This window comes from Vanessa tameamea, chromosome 29 (assembly GCF_037043105.1).
Source record: "Vanessa tameamea isolate UH-Manoa-2023 chromosome 29, ilVanTame1 primary haplotype, whole genome shotgun sequence".
Lineage (NCBI taxonomy): Eukaryota > Metazoa > Arthropoda > Insecta > Lepidoptera > Nymphalidae > Vanessa > Vanessa tameamea.
The window spans coordinates 2,324,605-2,345,026 of record NC_087337.1 but is presented as its reverse complement, the minus strand read 5'-3'; the positions used below and the strand labels follow the sequence as shown (position 1 = coordinate 2,345,026).

Here is a 20,422-nt window from a genome sequence, read left to right as displayed (position 1 = left end):
TTACCGCCCGTGCCCGGGCCGAGACGGACGTGCGCGGGGATTGTATCGATTTTTCTTGAGCCACAACGAAATCGCACCAAAAAAATCGTACGAACACCTGACGGTGCCTCGTTTTTTAACGCCATGAATAAAAAATACAAAATCCGATGTAAATAACATTATAAATGATACGTAGAGTTGTAAATTCGCCTCCTAAATCCCGGACTACCGTGTACAAGGATCAGAGGGAGAGGTTCGCTCGGAAAAAGGATAGGCAGATACATAAAACGTTTTCGTGTCATAATTAAAATTGTAATTGAAAATCTGTGTTTTTTTAAATAACGTTCGATTTTTGAAATCGTTAACAGATTATAACGTGGTCAGTGTGTAAGGAGGTTTAAATGTATTGTGCATTTAATTATATAGATGCTGTAAGTATATTTTTAAAATTAATACGAATTTATTCGCTTTTTTTTTTTGCTTTATTTTTATTATTAAAATTAATCAGATTTTTTTTTTGTTGCTGCTTTTTTAATGTTTTGATGTTCTGTATTTTTTTATACGTAATAAAATTTAATTGTCTCTGTCTAGATGGTGTTTTTTTTTTATTAACATTATTAAAACTATCGTATTAATTATTAATTTTTATTAATTAATAATTCCAGGAATGATTACTGTAGTGCTATGTTAAATGTTATTTAATTTACATATTATAATCTGACATACATTCTTATTGTGAATGTATTGAAATAATGTTGCTTTCGGTTTATTTAAAAAATGCGCTTTTATAAATATAAAATTTATTTACATCTAAAATTATATAAGAGTTTTAAATGAATATATTATTATTTAATATTCTTTTATCTCATAGTTTAATGAGTTCAATGCCCCGACTTACTGACTATCGTAGATCTTAAAGCTATTAAACTAATTTGAATTGAATAGGTAACTTAAGTGAAATTTTAAATTCTCCCACTACTGGCCCCTTCTTAAGGAGCCTATGCTCGGAGCATATTCCACCGCTTAAGTCCTGTGTGGTTTGGTGGATCACATACAGTTTCGTCTCTTAACTGTTATTTTTAACTTGTAATTGAATTATTATTCAAAGTGATATTTGATTACCTTGTTATTCTAATATTTAGTTTATGATGCCTGCAAATCCAGAGGTTGGTTAAGTCAGTAAAAAAATATTTTTTTTGAAAAGTTCTCGGTAGAGGTGGAATCTAAAATTTGGAGGTGTTTTATCTGGATAAGCAGGTGAGGCTCTTGGTTCGGCGCTTGAACGCTTTCCGGTCGTGTCGGATTTGCCATCTCGTCGGATTATGAGAGTGAGGGGAATAGGAGAGCACTCGTTTGCGCGTAAACCTGTACATTATAATTTTCTTTTTTATTATGTAATATATAGGCGGAAAGGCAGTTGGGCAACCTGATGTTAAGGGCCAGGGCACGCTAATGCTAATGCCCTGTCCTACCCACTAAAACCATCCTTGGGTTTCCACCATGCCGCCGAGTGGTGAGGCCACGGGATCGCCAAGAGCATGCAACCGCGATCCCACCAGCGGCAGCCGCCGTCAGGCGGCTGAATATTCATGGAAAGCGAGCCTAATGCGCGCCTTCCCCCTCATCCTCCACGTGGGAATGTGCCGAACTCCCCCGAGTCCGTCACTGGAGGCTGGGCGTCAACGAAACTGATGCCCTGCGGCGGATAAGATGGTAGGATCGCCGCTAACCGCCGGTGTAAAACATCTGGGAGGCTCGAGTAGCGAGCCCTCCCACTCTCTCCTAGCCAATGAGGCCACTCACATGGTCCGCCCTGACGCCGATCAGGGACGTACCAGGAGCGGACCCGCGGCATCCCTCCAGTCTTAGTCGTGGCCGACGAGCAAGCTCAAGCCGGTCCCGTTGCCCAGGATACACCACGAGGAGGTGACTGACATGTACCCCAACCATCCCTTACCTTCGACATTGCGCCACCAACCTTGGGAACTAAGATTTTATGTCCCTCGTGCCTGTAATTACACTGACTCACTCGCCCTACACAACAATACCAAATATTGCTGCTTGCCGCAGAATATCTGATGAGTTTGTGGTACCTACCAAAACGGGCTTGCACAGAGCCCTAGCACTAAGTATAAGTCCTGCGGAGTAGACAAATCTCCATAGAGTAAGGTTGCCGTTGCATAAATCAGTCAGGAGAACATAATCATCTTTAGTTATATAGAGATTGTCATTTTGATTTTAAAGGCGTATCTCTATTTAAGATGTTTAAATCATCTATTCAAATTGTAAATTTATTGAACTTAGCGGTACATAAAGTTGCACATATTTGTCTTAGATGCAAGTCTCGTGCAGTAATCACACGTACTTTTTTTTTTATTTCGTCGTCGAGGACTGGCTGGTAGTCCTAAGATAAAGCAAAACCTTTTTAACTATGATGGAATAGACAAAAAATGTTTTTATGTACATTTTTATATACATGTAATTATATAATAATGAATAATGACGTCCGTACGACGCAAAATGTATACAAATTAACAATATTTTGTAATTTAATTGCTTGAAAAAGTAGGTTGTATCTTGTGGCTCCTCGCTAGTATCACTATTCGGAACTAGTGAAATCTTTATATTTTGAAACCTGGAAAATGACGATTCAGTTACAAAAAGTCCATATAAGTTGATTATGTAACTCAACTCTACGTATAATAAAGTATGTCGGACGGGCAAGTTGGCCTCCATATGGTAAATGGGTACCATAGAAACTGACGTAAGAAATATTAATCATTCCTGAAACCACTGATGCGACACTAACCTTAAGAATTTAGACGTTATGTCTCCCTTGTGCCTGTAGTTACACTTGAACACTAACCTTTCCAATCGAAATAAAACAATACTAAGAATTGCTGTTGAGAGTTATATACTCAGTGAATGGTACCCAGGTGGTTTTGCACGAGGATCTATGACCAAGTATCAAAGCCTTACCATCAAATAATATCATGATATATATTTTGATATTAAAATAAAACCCTTCGAAGTAACTGGTAACGTACTTATTGCCGTTATAACGAGAGCCATGCCGTTTGTCTGTAATCCGAAAAGTTCAGTCCAAGTTCTATATGTCAGTCAAGTCTCGGCCATAGAATAGCGAAAAAGATAATAAAAAAGACGACTCAACTTTTTGTTACTTATTACTTGTATTAAGTAATAAATTATAATACTCTTTATTTACACACTGACAACATACATAGTATTAGTTCATCTTGTATTGGTTTGAAATCTGTGACGTCAGCACATCGCCTTTTTTATCGTACTTCATATTTGGCATGATGATGAAATCATTTTTCTATATAATAACAGTTTCTTAGATTTTTATAATGTATTATAAAAATCTGAGAAATTAAAAAAAAAAGATATCAGTCAGTACAGGGTATTCAAATAATTGTGACGTGAATTGTGACGTAATTTGGTCTTTGAGTGCTTCGCTAGCCTCATACCTGGATCCGTCTCTTAATAATATACGCCTCAGTATCTCAAGATAGCCTACACGCTAAAAAGCTTTACGTCGTCCAATCGGTTTTCAACGCAGATTTTCAGGAACCAAATAACAAGAACTGTTGTTTAAAAACGACAATGATAGTTTAAAATATGTATGTATAAAACATTATATTAAATTGAAATAAAGCTGACTGAAATCATTTCGTAACATCCAAATGGGATAAAACGGAAAGTATGTACTTACCCAAACATAAAACGAATGTTCTTGAACGGTTTATATAGAAGGCAGCGTTGTGGTATCAAAAATCAACATATTTAGGTACATCTTTTCTGGATAAAGTATCTGTTTACTATGCTAGACTATAATCTATATATAAGCTAAATTTCATTCAAATCCGTTCAGCCGTGATTGAGTAACTAACATCCATCTAAACTTTTGCATTTATTATATTAGTAAAATCACTGGCATAGTGACGTCGACCGGGAATCTGTTAATATCAAATTTGTTCATCTCTATTCAACTAATTGAAGCTTATTATAAGAGTATTCCGGTATACATTAGCGATGTAATACGCTCAGCGAAGCCCTGGCATTACAGGCACGAGGGACGAAACAGATTTAACGTCACGGATGGCCGCACATTAGCGATTTGGGGTTTGTTTAATGTTCCGAACTTTGGTGATTTGCATGGGAATGGCGAGTTCGCTGCAAGCGCGGTGGGATTTTTATTTATAGGAAGACGAAGTGACGGATTAGATCAATGTAAATGGTCTCCTTCGTCTATAGACTTGATAATCATAAGTTTTCTAATATATATAATTGATTACTGATATAGTGGCCGCGGGCTGGCAAATGGGCCACCTAATGGTAAGTTGCTGCCACTGCTCTCTATAAAAAATATTAATTGTTTCTCATATTAACAATGCGTCACGAGCTTTGAGAAACAAGTCCCCTGTACCTTTACTAACGCTTACTCATTCATCCTTCAAACTGGAACACAATAATACTCACCGTTTGGCAGTAGAATATCTTATGAGCGGATGGTTCCTACCTAGATAAGCTTGCACGAACAAGTAAAAGATTTAAATGCGTAGTATTTATTTAAGTTGGAAGCTTATTTTTTTGATTATCAAGTGTACGTCAGAATTTGCGCATCCTCGATGTCTGAAAATCGACAACAGCGTGATTTTATGGCATTTTCTGTCAACCGATACGACTTAGGAAACCTTCAGGAAAAGAGTAGACATTTCTCAAAGGCCGGAAACGCACCTGTAAGACCCCGGTATTGCTGATATCCATGGGTGTTGGTAGTCGATTTTAGTTGATTCATCAGATGAACCTCCTGCTCGTTTGCCACCTATATAGTACAGAAAAAATATGGAAAAGAACCAGTGGAAGTAGCACGACACGTAGGCAGTAGCACGTGGTTTGTTTGATAGTCAAGACAAACGATTTTATAATTATAAGACCTCGCAAACAGATTACAAAACAAAAGGTAGACGGATCTAGCGAAAAATTATAGTGAAACGACAAAAGCGAAAACGAATTCCGGATCGTGTGAAACGACCCTTAGATCTTTTAAACTACGCAACGGATTTTAGTGGTTTTCATCAATGAACAGAAACATTTAAGAGAATGGTTTGTACGTATAATACATGCATATTTTACGTAAAGTAAAGCTGAGAATTGCAACTTTCTTAGACGGAAAAACGCAAGAATTTTTTATCTTGATCTTCAATCTATAACTTGTATAAACCCATAATCATAACCCGTGGGTAGGTAATTAATAAGTCTCAGCACTTGACTTATTAACAAAAATACAAGTCGAAATACGACACTATATTTCGCGCGTTTACTAGCTGAACTTACGGCTTTACTCGAGAAATTATAAAACATACACACAAACCTTCACTCGCTTTTTACCATACATCCTAAACAAAGTTCCTTAAAACAATCTTCTAATTACCCTGAATGGTCAAAAAACACTTAATAATGAGTAGTTTATTACTTAAGAAATTTAATTTCTCACACAAAATTCAGCCCCCCTCCCACTTCACATCCTTAAGGGATGATTTCCGTGATAAAAACATGTCATTTTCTGGGACTCAAACTACCTCCATAGCAAATTACATCTAAATCGGTTCTAGTACGAAGACGACCGCTTCAGACAGACAGAGTTACTTTCGTATTTATAATATTAGTAGTCTGAGTATACGACGATAAAAGATATATCTAATACTTATTTACTTATAATTAGTTTGTAAGTTATGTTACGCAACGATGTTAGCATAGTTCGGTTAGCTTAACCGGGAATTTTGAATAACTAAGGTACGTAACATATGTGTACCTGCACGAGCTCCACAACCGAAGATGTTTCACTAATAATTTATATTTCATTTATAAAGGATAATTAGATTTATTCCGTTGTTTCGTTTGTTTGTATATCATCAGAGCTACATGCCCAGCTTCGCACAAGATAAATAAGGACTTACGTAAAACGGCTATGCCGTAAAACATAGTTATGTTTTACGGCATAATCGTTGAACCAAAAGAGTTATTTTAGTTCAGTCGGTACGATTTTCCGACGTCTTCAAATATTCATATTTCAGTCAGTTATGATAATAAACGATCCTTATAGTTCCACGGCGACTTTTTGATTACTGAGTTTAATGCTGGTTCTTTTCGATAGAATTTTCTTTCCGAACCGGTGCTGGGTTTACAGTCAACACTGTAACATGAGGTTTCAAAAGTGCTTTTCAGTCTGATGAGTTTACTTGAATAAAGAATATTTGTTTTTTTTTTTTATATTTCGCAAATACAATTGTTATTATATCTGTAAGGAGTCGGAAGGGGTTAGTTAAGAATATATTAAGGTTTGAAAATAGAATCAGTGACAGAGTCAGAGACAGCGTCGGAGATCAGAACGAATACGAAAAACACGAGCATCCTGGGTCGGAATGGAGTTTCTTTCGCTTCATATTATTATGAATAAAATAATAAAATAAATTTCCAACGTCTGAGAATACTTAAATGACAATGATAAAATTACTATTAAAAATCCTGTGTGAATTAAAACAATGTAATGACCAAAAGTAAGTTTTAGTATTATTGAATTGAAGCGTATGAAAGGGACAGATAGAGAGGGAAAGAGAGGGAGCGATCGCCTTGGCATATCGCCTTTTCCTTGCATGACGATTTCACTCTAGTAAGTAAAAGAACTTCGTTCTGAAAATACAATTATTGTATCAAAGGTACGCTTTTTATCATCAATATTGTCTTTTATTGAGATAAATTCCTATTTATCAATGTGTTCGACATGATTACAGATTAAATTTACTTGGTGGTAGGGCTTTGTGCAAGCCCGTCTGGGTAGGTACCACCCACTCATCAGATATTCTACCGCCAAACAGCAGTACTCAGTATTGTTGTGTTTCGGTTTGGAGGGTGAGTGAGCCAGTGTATCTACAGGCACAAGGGACGTAACATCTTAGTTTCCAAGGTTGGTGGCGCATTGGTGATGTAAGGAATGGTTAATATTTCTTACAACGCCATTTTCTATGGGCGGTGGTGACCACTTACCATCAGGTAGCCCATTTGCTCGTCCGCCTACCGATATCGTAAAAAAAATTGTATAATTTTGTCAAGGTATATTTTACATAACGTTTAAGTTGATTTGTCTGCTATCGTGCAAAGATTACATAAGTATTATTTTGCCTGCGCGAATCAGAAGTATTTATATTAATCGATTAACGCCATCTATTGGCAATTGATTATAATACCCATTTTTTATTGTGTGACCACACTTTTGAATATTATAGGAATTGTCGAATTTATATTTAATTTACCATTATTCTATAGCGACACAATTCAGAAACAGGGTTATTTGCTTGTTAAATTATGCATAAACTCTTTAAGAAAAGTTAAATTATAACAGATCATCATGGACTACACAGTATGAAATATCTTGCAGCAACCTATGCCATCACACGCTGGAATTTATAAACCTTTTTATGTAATTACACTGGCTCACTCAGCGTAGCTGTATAAACTATTGCTGTCTGCTGTAGAATAACTGATGACATCAGAAGAATGTCATATACAAATTAGGTTTATTTTCGTTATACTAAGTGGAATAACAGTTAAATTACGACTGCAACACAATAATTGTGTACAGAAAATTAAATATAATGATCTTCATCATTATATAGTACAAAACAAAGTCGATTCCCGCTGTCTGTCTGTCCCTACGTATGCCTTTAAAACTACGCAACGGATTTTGATATTTGATAAAGTGATTGAAGAGGAAGGTTTATATATATATAATACATGCATAATATAATAGAGCAAAACTGTTAAAAGCTACAAATGTGATGTCGTAAACACATTTTTGGCGCTTACATTGCCAAATTGACCTTAACTCTAGAAGATAGATCAAAATAATGTACTATTGTATTGTACACCATAAAAAGATCTACAAAAAATCCGCGATGGTATATCTGTTAGGGGTAACCCATAATAACCGTTTTTTATCCTTTACTTTTTATGAGAAATAATGCCTTACTTACGAAGCGATTTTAAGCATTAATCTTTATCCAATTAAGTATCTTTAATACATTGTGGATTTAATGTAGATCAATATGGCCTTTAACATCATATAATTTAAATTATAATTACAGACTCAAAATGCAGGGACATAGCGGTTTGTATTGTCTGCTAAAAAAGCTTTAAACGTTGTATATACAGACAATGTGTAATATCACCATTTCACCCGTGCAAAGCAGGGGCGGGTCGCTAGTTAACTGATATAAGCCAATATTTACCATTGTGCCATAAGCCCGATAGAATTTTGGCACTATGGCGAACTATACGAATAAAATAAAAACTAAAAATACATGATCAAACGTCGATTTTATTATTCAATTACACAAATATTTAATCATTGTTAAGACGACACATATCAATATATTTGCCAAACGAAATAGTTCTTATATCTAATATTATACAAATTATGGCGTCTGTCTGATCGTATAAAAAAAAAATGTATCATCAGATCAGGTACAAGGCGCATTGCATATTACCTACATTCAGCGCGAAGTCTTTAAAGTCTAATTTTCCAGTAAATCTTACAAAACGAGCGAGATCATCAGCAGGTATTTTTATGCTTACTAAGGGATGTCTGCGCTCAAGATTTTGAGGACCATTATAGAAGTTATCACAGTTTTAAATCTATAAAAGCTTAAATAATTGAATATTTTTCTTGCTAAGATTTTTTTATATATCTCGTAACTATTGATACAATTAATAAACCTTACTTGGTGGTAGAGTTTTGTGCATGCGTGCTTGGTTACCACCAGAGCATATATTACACAACGGACATAAGTTTTTAATTCCCAATGTTGGCGTATTGGCGATGTAAGGAATTGTTTATATTTCGTACCACGCCAATGTTTGTGGTGGATTGTTGCTAGATATTATCAAGTGATCTATTTACCAGTCTGTCTAGGTATATTATAGAAAAATAATCCTTATACTTGATGAGCATGTCTTTTAAATAAATAAATATTGGACAACATCACATACATTACTCTGACCAATGTAAGTAGCTAAAGCACTTCTGTTATGGAAAATCATAAGTAACGACGGTACCACAAACATCCAGATCCAAGACAACATAGAAAGCTAATTAACTTTTTCTACATCGACTCGGCCGGGAATCGAACCTGGGACCTCGTAGTGGCGTAACCATAAAAACCTGTGTATACACTACTCGACTACGGAGGTCTACTCTAAGTATTTTGTCCATTAGAACAGTAAACGTTTTTTGTTATATTTTTTTATTGATTTTATTTATTTTGCAAACAAATTACATATTTGTTCGGTACTAGCAGCACTTTCACTAAAGTCACAATCTTCCTATAAACTTTCTGGTGATAATTTGTCATTTCAATATACAATTTACCGTTAGTTGTTTAAATTGAATTTTTCATTTTCTTTCATAATTTTTTTCCTCTTCCCTATATCTATATTTATTGTATGGTTACTTACTCCTGTGGTTGGCATATTTCGCCAAAGAGAACTAAAAATTTTCGAATATAACCAGAGACATTTACAGAAATCGGAAATGTCTCGCTGAAAAATAGAACGTGTGGTCACACTATTTCTTATGGTACGAGAATGTCAGATGGTTTTGAATGAATATCAATATAATTCTGGTCAATACATAAATGTTATAGCAAGAAGTCAGTTCATGGTAAGGGGTCTACGTCGCTCAAAGACAACAGCACTAAAGAACTTCTTACAGTACCGCTCGCCAACATACGCAGGATTTTAAATCTTATTGCCGTACAATGGCTCACTCACCTTAGACGTATAAACTAATGCTATTGGCAGTTGATTAACCAATAATCAAAAACATATAATATACAAACTGGGTTTACATTGCATTTAGTAAGATACATGCTTATATGTTTTGATTGAAAACCACGATGTGTACGGAGTCAGTTTACAAAGTTCACAGCGCCACGGGACATTGTATCAAGATTGTTTATTAGTGGGCTTTGACAAGTTCGTAATGGTTATTGTGAACTCAACTGAACTAGCGAACTGTAACTATGACACTGTTACGTAATAACTGCTAATCTAAGAACTAAAATAAACAGCAATCATACATGTTTTGAGGTGAATCTTGAGCTTCGTTGTTCAGTCTGTGAGTGTGAGACTTTAAAAATGAAAATCTGCCTGAATTATTAAATAATTCTGGTTGAAGTAGCTTCCTAAGCCCGTCTTGGTAAGTACCGCACCCCTTTTACATACATATATTGTACCACCAAGTGGTAATATTTAGTATAGTGTTCCGGCTTCAATGTTGAATGAGCTAATGTCATAAGGGATATAACATCTCAGTTCCTAAGGATGATAAAATTAAGAGGTCTCCGCTTTGTTGCTTCATGGCCTCCAGATATCTCGACGTTTTGACGTAACATATAGTATTTTGACAAAATATAGTATATCTAAACGAATGTTATTAGATCAAAGATTAGGATTGATTGATTCTGATACTGCTGAACTCATTTTTGTGGCATCGGTAGGCATATGGACCAATGGGCTACCTGATAGTGAAGTGGTGACCACCGTCCATAAACGCTGTCATTTTAATTAACCATTCCATATATTTCCAACCAACTAAACTCGAGATCATTAGTGTCTGGTCACGCTGTTTCACCCATCCAACTGGAACACAACGATACTAAACATTGCTGTTTGGCGGTAGAGTATATGACTGGTACCTACTCAGACGGGTTTGCATAAACCCCTCCCACCAAGTAAATTTTATTTATCAATAAATCTCGTCAAAATATCTCATGTTACGAAAGTTCTACGGCTGTCGAATCGTATTAACCCATTAATATCACATAAAATTTGTGACGTGGTGAGGTTATAACACGGAACTCCTCGTGTTTTAACGACTATTCCGTCGGCTCGGATGGATATACAATATACAAGCAGTATTATACTTTATTCATGCGTTTTTCCTCGTGATTAATCACTTAACGGCCGAGTAGGAGATGAATAATTAGCGATGCAAATTAAACACGTTTAATAATTAATTATATGTGCTATTTTCGGTTTTAAAGATATAAAAAGATTTAGTGAATATTTCTCGAATTGCGAATCATTGTTTGTGCTGTTTTAATAGTTTTATTTTCCTTTCCATTTCAAGAGAGATAGTAGTATCTATCAATCTCGTTAAGTACAACAGGCACCCCTCACCTCAAAAGATTTGCTAAATGCTTCACCGATGGTCTAAGTCTTGAACATCATCGGCGAGGTGTACCCTAACGCACGGGCCTAGGGTTTTTTGTACCACCTGCATACGTTATATATACTATGAGGTAAATCTCTACAGAGTATAAAACAAAGTCGCTTCCCACCTGTATGCTTAGATCTTTTAAACGCACCGGATTTTAATGCAGATATAACAGAATGACTCAAATGGTCTACATTCCTAGCCGGAAAAACTATATTTTTCCTTTTTATAATTCTAAGTTCTTCAACCCGTGAAACCGGGATGCTAGCGTCTATATAATGTACGACGACAAGTCATCCTTATTATAACAATATTAATACTCGTTGCCAGGCTTGCAGGAAAGGATATAATATACTTGTAATCCCTACTTTCCGTTTGCACACGGTAAAGAGAACTTTTTTGGCAATACCATATAATAAGATACCGGAAAATATAATCAATTTATCATTTAAAAAGTTTATTAGGACTAAATTAATTAATGAATTTAATTGTTCATTAAAATAATACTTTTAGAAAAAAAACGCCTGGATTCAGGCTCGGGTTCCATCACAGGACTGATCGGACACTAATTGTGAATAACATCATATTAAATCTGTTTATTTGAAAAGAGTAACTATGCATGTTTCTTGCCGTTTCGTCTCGCTGACGATTCAAAAACGCTTCATTGTGAAGTTTACTTGAATAAAATACATTTGATTTGTTACTCTTCCCCTTCATGTGGGGGTGAGGGGTATACGAAGCCGCAGACGGATACTTATAGCCTGTAAATAATCCTATTATATGCAAATTTAATAACCTAACATTTATGAGCAATAATTCATATATTAATCTCTGTTCAGTATTTGGAAGGTAGCCACAGTTATTTGATGTTAAAATTTCGAGCGATCCAAGTCATGTGTAGGATATTAGGAATGGAATGACCTATTTTGGACCACCCAAGTTTTAGAGGGGTGGGTTGAATTGATAGGATTCCCACTAGATTTTACAACATGTAACTCGCACCCTGATATTTTCACTCAGTCCGATACGGTAATGTTTTTATAACGCCACGTAAAGTTGGTAATTAAAATCACCAATGACAGTTTTTGGAAATTTTGCGAATGGGAATTGACGATCGGTTTTTGCTGACGTCACAAACAATTGAGTTTACGATTTTTTTTTTTATATTCTCTACACTTATTTTGTTTTTCATTCTTCTTTCTACGAACGTCTCGAATATTTCAAGAAGAATATCACGAGGGATCCTTCGGACATTTTTCTTGTTTTGTTTCTTTGCTTTGCTGTTGTTTATACTTCCTTTAAGTCATACATAAACATAAACATAAACAGCCTGTAAATTTCCCACTGCTGGGCTAAGGCCTCCTCTCCCTTTGAGGAGAAGCTATGGAGCATATTCCACCACGCTGCTCCAATGCGGGTTAAGTCATAATTATGCAATATCTTAAATTTAGTTATGTAAGTTAAGTTGAATTAGTTGTACGTACATTTATGAATTAATAACGCTGTAAGTACTTGTTCTCTTATTGGAAAGGCATTGTGCAAGTCTGAGTAGGTACCACCCATTCATCAATAATACTTATCATTGCCGTGTTCCGGTTTGAATAATCAGTGTATCTACAGGCACAAGGGTCAAAGCAGCTCTCTTCTAAGATTGGTGGCGTTTTGGTGATGTAAGTAATGATTAGAAATTTTATACGGCGTCAATGTCTATAAACAGTGGCGAGATCGAGTAGTCCATTAATCGGCCGCCTAACGAAGCCATAAAAAAATTGTTTAAATTTTGATTTTGTATTGTAATGATGACCTCCGTGGTTGAGTAGTACACCGGTTTTCATGGGTACGCCACTCCGAGGTTCTGGGTGTATGTAGTACCGTCGTTACTTCTGATTTCCCATAACACAAGTGCTTTAGCTACTTACATTGGGGTCAGAGTGATGTATGTGATGTTGTCCAATATTTATTATTTATTTATTTATTATAATGGGCAACCTAACTAATGTAACGCAAGATGTATGTATGTACTCAGAGGTAGGATTTTTTTTATGCCATTACCAATTTCACTCGAAATAATAGTCAATTTCGCTTACGAACTAAATGTGTTGTGTCCATTTTCATTGTTTGTTTCGAAGCGCTTACGTTTTTCAATTTGAATTTTTCGACCGGCCAGTGCTGAGTTTGCGATTAGTTTTCGGAAAAAATACAATTTTTGATTTCGTTGTAGTTTTACGTGTTAACTTGTAAATAGAAAAACTAAACTCCGATAGATTTCAGAATAGTCGGAAACGTTTTTATGTAAGATATGTTGTATGCGTTTTGAATTTCTTTTTCCTAACTTATATTAAGAATTATTCGAGAAACGGTTCATTTTTATTGGTTGATAATTTTAGGTGACTTTTATAAAGGAGCAGATAGTTAAATCCAAAATTCGACCTAAACGCTTAACTAGATGGCAAAGTGCATTCGACAATAACTGTCGAAGTGATGGTATTCATTTTCGTCTAAATTATTCATAATTAAATGTAATAAATACGTCCATTGTTTTTTTTTAGTATAATAGGTAGGCGAACGGGGAAGTTGGCCACGTGATGGTGATGGACCATTCCTTACATCGCCAATGCACAACCAACCTTGGTAGTTAAGATGTTATGTCCCTTGTGCCTGTAGTTACACTGGCTTACTCATCCTTCAAACCGAAAGACAACAATACTAAGGATTGCTGTTTTTCGTTGGAACGATGAGTGGGTGGTACCTACCAAACAAAACCCGACCACCAAGTTAAAGCATTGTTGAATGTTCGAAAGATCGCATACATACACACGATCCTGAACACCGCTTCCTAGTCAGCTAGTTACGAGATAGTTGTATCAAAACGCAAAATTTTGAAATAATACTCATACAATATAGTATGAGTAGCTTTTGGCTATAGTGGCTTCTACAGCGTCACCGGGATGGGCGTAGAAGACTCTGGCTGATGTTGTGAACCCACTGATGGGCTCAGAGTACGATGAAAACTCGAGACCCTATATATAACGGGATGAACCAAACGTTAGCGCGATTCAGAAAACTGTTTTATTATTTTTCATATAAAATTATTTTAATTACACGCTTTAAAATTAAAACGTATTAATTGAAACTGAAATTTATGTTCCTTGTATGTAAATTCATGCAAATATCACGCTTTTTTGTCATACCCGCCTGACACGCGTTACACAGCTTTTTTAGTGTTTTTAAATAATTATCCGACATTTTATATTACGTTGTTACGTTGTAGGTAGTGTGTTATAAACTTTAACGCGACTGTCGTGTATATTGCTGAACTCTTTACCCGCCTACGGTGACTAATAAACTTATTACAATTAGTTAAATTTAATAAGACACCGTTAGAAGCGTTTTGATAGCCCGCTGGTTATGTAATACGTAAATCTAAATTCAATATGGCGTTCTCTTTTTTAAAACTACCATGTCGTATTTTAAATGAAAGGATTAATCAATACATTTTAAATATATATATTCTAGCTTTGGTTCCTTGCATTTTTGTATTAGCTCTATAATTGCGTATGTTATGATATAAAACTCACGTAGCTGATGTTCGCTCAGGCTATAAACGTGACTGATAGTCGTTTTGTTTATATTTTATGCATATTGGGCTAGAATTTACGCGCGAAATTTATAAAGCTTTATTGAAAAATTAAAAAAAGTAACCTTTGTCCTTCCCCGAGGTTCAAACTATCTCCATATCAAATTTTATCTGAATCAGTTCTGCGGTTTGAGCGTGAAGAGGTAACAGACAGTTACTTTCGCATTTATAATATCAGTGCAGATTACTACTAGCTTTACGATGGCTCTTTAAATGTGTTTGTAAACTATCATCCGATACGACTTGCAAAATATTATGAATCTTAGATGTAAATCAATTTTTATTGCAAACTGTAAATGTAAGTTGACTGACTGCACTGACCTCTAGCGACGATTTACAGCAAAGGTCTATTTGGGGTGATGTTTATTGACAACCGTGACGATGAAGTCTATTAATTTCAGATGTACCAACATATATAAAAATATATCTAAGACCAACTATTCGTCGGCTAAGCTCGACTAGAACAAGTATTTATATAAAACGTTTATTGAGAGAACGTGGGTTGAGAACCTTCTCGAACGTAGGCAGAATACCTTAGCAAAGTTACATCATTACATTTATTTTTATTTATATCGCTGGATATAGTAAATAATCAATGATAATTTAGTAAATCTATATAAATGCCGGGTTTGAAGTCCTGGAGGCCCTCAGGCCACAAAGGAATGGAGGCAATGATTAATTGAACATTTTACTATCTGTCAGTTAAGCATGTCAATAATTTATTTTCTCTTTGTAGCAGTAAATATTAAAACATTTATTAATGATATTATTATGAATTGTCTATATCTAGATATATAAACATATCTGAGTCTCTATTGTGAGGGCCCCTCTCTTGTGGAGGCCCCAGGCAAGTTTCGCTGTTTCAAGTGAATTAAAATAATGGCCGGTATTGTCTTCATAAAATATTAATGTGTTTCGTTTCCGAACTGTATTTTGGATGGATTTTTATTTTTATATCTTTGTCATTCACGTTTAAATCTTTACGAACAGTACACTTTATAAATTGATATTGTTGAGCTATAAAATGAAAATACTACATAAAGTACACTTAAAGTTAATGTCCCACTGTTTTGCCAATCTCATCTCCATTTTTGGGGAGATTTTTCGGAGCTGAATCTATCACGCTGTTCGAATGCGGGTTGGTGGAAAGTACACTTTCATTGGCATATTGAAACATTATAACTATAACAAGGCCCTATTACTGAGTGGTCAATATATCAATGATCTATTTACCTTTGGACAAATTTCCGTATTTGGAAAGTATCCATAATTTAATGCCTAATTTGACCCATTTAAGAGGTGATTTTTTTAAAAACTGGTAATCACTGACAAGCTTAAAAACCAAATTCCATATTTGTAACTTTCAATATGACGAACTTCCATACAAAGTATCATCCCAAATTTTACGCTCTTACGTAATAAAATTCACGTCTTTAATTTAATTAAAAAAAAATATGAACTAATTTTCATACAAACTTCATCCCCTATTTAACCTCTTTAAGGCATGAATTTTGATAAATCCTTAATTAGTAAGCTCACCAACGTTCCATAAGAAATTCCATTGGAAAAGTTGATCCTGTTTGTTTAGGCTGTAGCTTCATTTTGAAACAATCATTTTAAATGATATAAACTTGGTTCTGCTGGCTCCCAAATAAGACGTCAAATCTGTTTCTTGGAAGAAAGTCATTCATTACTATACAAAGACCTGTAAAGAAAATTTTATAAATTTCTCCTCTTAGTTTAAACGGAGCTCCAGAGTCACAGGTAATTCTTGTGACCTATTGACATTTCGTCCGCCATGAGCTAATTTTATTTGTCACGCCGCGGTCGGTCGCAATAGTTTTGTACATAAAACGAACTAGAGAATGTCGAAGCGGACTATTAAAATGAAATCAGTGAACATGTAAAAATAATGTAATGATATATCATTAAATATGATTAGTAGGTCGCCCGCGAAACTTTACGTTAATTCAAAAGATTCTTTAGGTATTCCAAATCCCATGACAGGTTTTGTTTTGATTTAATCTCATTGTAAACTGATGAAACCTTTTTTGAACTTTTAAACATAATTTATCGATAACCGGCCATTGACTTTTTTTAAATTGTAACAATTTAATAAATTACAATCAAGAATCATTTTTATTTTTCCGCACATCTACGGCTGGAGCTTTTCAAAATGAGACCATAACCGATTCTTTATGTGCAGCTATCGTCCCGTAAACGCTGGGACAAAAATCGGCTTACGTTATTAATATATAAGATTTTGCATAGCCACGAATTGTTTATCCAAAAATAAATTCAAACGAGTCTTTACTAATATTATAAATGCGAAATTATGTCTGTCTGTCAACTCTTCACACTTAAACCGCTTTAAATGAATTTTAGTATGGGGATAGTTTGAGTTCAGGAAAAGGATATAAGTTAGTTTTTATCACGGAAATGATCCCTCAAAGGTGCAAAAAAGTGTACAGGGACTCAATCATTTCTTAAGCAAGTAAAATAAAATTCATTATAATTTAACTTTTCGTTCACTTAAGTCACTGCTTGTTGACTTCCAGGCAGGATATATAACATACATATATAATTGTATTTAACATGACTGTATTTTTAGATGTTGAAAAAGAGTAACTACTGAGTTTCTTGCCGGTTCTTCTCGGTAGAATCTACATTCGGAACCGGTGGTAGCTTTACTTAATATAGTTTGTTAAACGACGATTCAAAAGTGCTTGTAAAAGCCTACTTGAATAAAGTATATTTTGATTTTTGATTGATTTTGAATGTGTGTGCATTTTTAACCATTCGGATTAATTAAAAGATGTTTTTTTAGGGACCCTTGTATACCGTGTACTAATAATACTTACCACTGAGAGATTAATTTGTAGTAGGTACACTAAGAATTTAACTATTAATATTATAATTGTCAAAATAATTCCGTCTGTCCCGAAAACTTGACTAAGCCACTGAAAAAACTTTGAAGAAATTTGGTTCGGTCTTCTTTTTTTAAACCCCCCTTGACAGGGGTAAAATCTAAGTTACAGTTTCTGAGCTATATATTTTAACAGTAACAGCCTGGAAATATTCCTCAACTGGACTAAAGCCTCCTATCCCTTTTAAGGAGCTTATTCCACGATGCTCCAATGGTGGTTGGTGGCAGAATTTCATTGAAATTAGACACATGCAGGTTTCCACACGGTGATTTGCTTCATCATCACGTTTAATTTTGTAAACTGTAAAAACCGTATTTATTAATATTCTTAGTAAAGATTTTAAATTGATTTATTGCTAAATGTTCGTTAGGGCGATAACACTTCTGAAGATAGCTTTTGTAATTGGAAATTACTACGTCAATTGAGCTATGATTTAAAAAGATTGGACGTGCGACGCGGGAAGTAACGTTGATTTGAGCGACTGAGTGAAAACGCCGGATCGCGTTTCGGTTGCAATTCTCAATTTGAAATATGAAATGTACGAGTAGGGAAAACTATCTTCGTGTATAAAAAGAGTCCTTAAAAATAAAATAGAGAGTAAAACGTACTTAGAAAGAGAAATTTTTACCTATTTTATTGTATATATTATTATATACACTTGGTGGTAAGGCTTTGTGCAAGCCAGTCTGGGTAGGTCAACCACCTACTCATCAGATATTCTATCACCTAACAGCAGTACTCAGTATTGTTGTGTTCCAGATTGAACGGTGAGCGAACCAATGTAACTACAGGCACAGGGACATAACATCTTAGTTCCCAAGGTTGGTGGCGCATTGGCGATGTAAGGAATGGTTAATATTTCATACAGCGCCATTGTCTAAGGGCGGTGGTGACCATTTACCATCAGGTGGTCCATACGCTGGTCCGCCAACCTGTGCCACAAAAAAATATGAATTATTCTGTTAATCATAATTTATATATTCTAACTAATAAATACATAAAAGTTAATTTCAGGTAATACAGAGAGTATTACCTTATAGTTACAGTAACGACAGTCCGACAGTCTGTAGAACCCTTATTTCATACATTTCGGTATATATTTTTTCTCCTAACCTAAGACTCTAGTTAGAACGACTTTAACTTATTTCTTCGGTTGTTTTGTAATTAAAAAAAAAAACCAAGTTATTTTTTTTCATAACTTAATGTAAGTTCTGCAAAAATCAAAGCGTCAATTATCAAACGTCCATCGATCCGTTTGTCCGTATTTTTAGGAATAATTGAAGTTAACTTTTTTAAGAGTTTTACAAAAGGCTGCCTTAGTTATAAATGTCTCCGTCCTAACATTCTTCAGCGCTTTTAAAACAAGGGTTTGCGACAAAATCAAAATGTTTTACGCTTGTTTTGTTGCCATTACTTATGTTTTTTTTTAATTAATATTAAAAAATTAAAATGATGTCGTCAATGAAAACTTTTTTGCGCTTACATTGTAAACGCTGGCTGAACCCTACGAGATAGATCAAAATAATGTACTACAGAATTGCACACCTTAAAAAGGTCTACAAAAAAGTCCGCGAATGTATATCTCTTAGGGATAACCCACAATAACCATTTTTTATCCTTTACTTTTTACGGGAAATAATGGCTTATTTTCGAAGCGATTTTAAGCGATACAGCATTAATCCAATAAGTACCTTAAATACATTGTGGTGATGAAATGAATATTTTCAAAGATATTACAGATTTAAAACGCAGGGACATAGTTTGTATTGTCGAACGACAAAAAAGCTGTGAAGCTAGGAGTAATTGAAGTTAACTATTTATTTAATAGTTATACGAATGGCTGCCCCACACAATTCTGTTACAAATTAATTACATTGTCTTTGTCCAAACATTCTTCGGCGCTCTTAATACGGGTCACGACAGGGGTCCGTGACGACGCTTTGGAAATATTTTAATTTGCATACTCCACAGACTACGATTTTTTAATAATAACTACAGAAATAATATGGATTTTCTTGTAAATTCGACATTCTTCTGATACTTTTCTCATTTGTTTTCCGTTAACCGACTTTAAAATAAGGCGGTTGTGGAGAAGCGACGACGTCATCAATTTAAATGAAACGACGATTAATACTCGTTAATGTTGCTTAAGTTACTAAGTTAATGAATACAATACAAGATAAACCATAAAAATGCATGAAATTTTCTTGTTGAATTTCAGGTATGTTATATTGTATACACTGTACAACTGTACTTGTAACTGTATTTAAATAACACAACTTTGTATTTTAAATGTTGAAAAAGTGTAACTTTTCGTTACTGAATTTCTTGCCGGGTCTTCTCGGTTGATGGTTAGAACGCGTGCATCTTAACCGATGATTATGGGTTCAAATCCAGGCAAGCACCACTGAATTTTCATGTGCTTAATTTGTGTTTATAATTCATCTCGTGCTCGGCGGTGAAGGAAAACATCGTGAGGAAACCTGCATGTGTCTAATATCAACGAAATTCTGCCACATTTGTATTCCACCAACCCGCATTGGACTTCTCCTCAAAGGGAGAGGAGGCCTTAGCCCAGCA

General features: G+C 34.9%; 1 protein-coding gene across 1 annotated transcript in view; it reads left to right on the top strand.

Moving 5' to 3' along the window:
- LOC113395283 (Kv channel-interacting protein 1) overlaps window positions 1-20,422 on the top strand; it is a 93,670-nt gene continuing 73,248 nt past the window's right edge. Inside the window, exon 1 of the mRNA XM_026632856.2 lies at window positions 1-410. The gene's annotated coding sequence lies outside the window, so the exon portion shown is untranslated. The remainder of the gene's footprint in view (window positions 411-20,422) is intronic.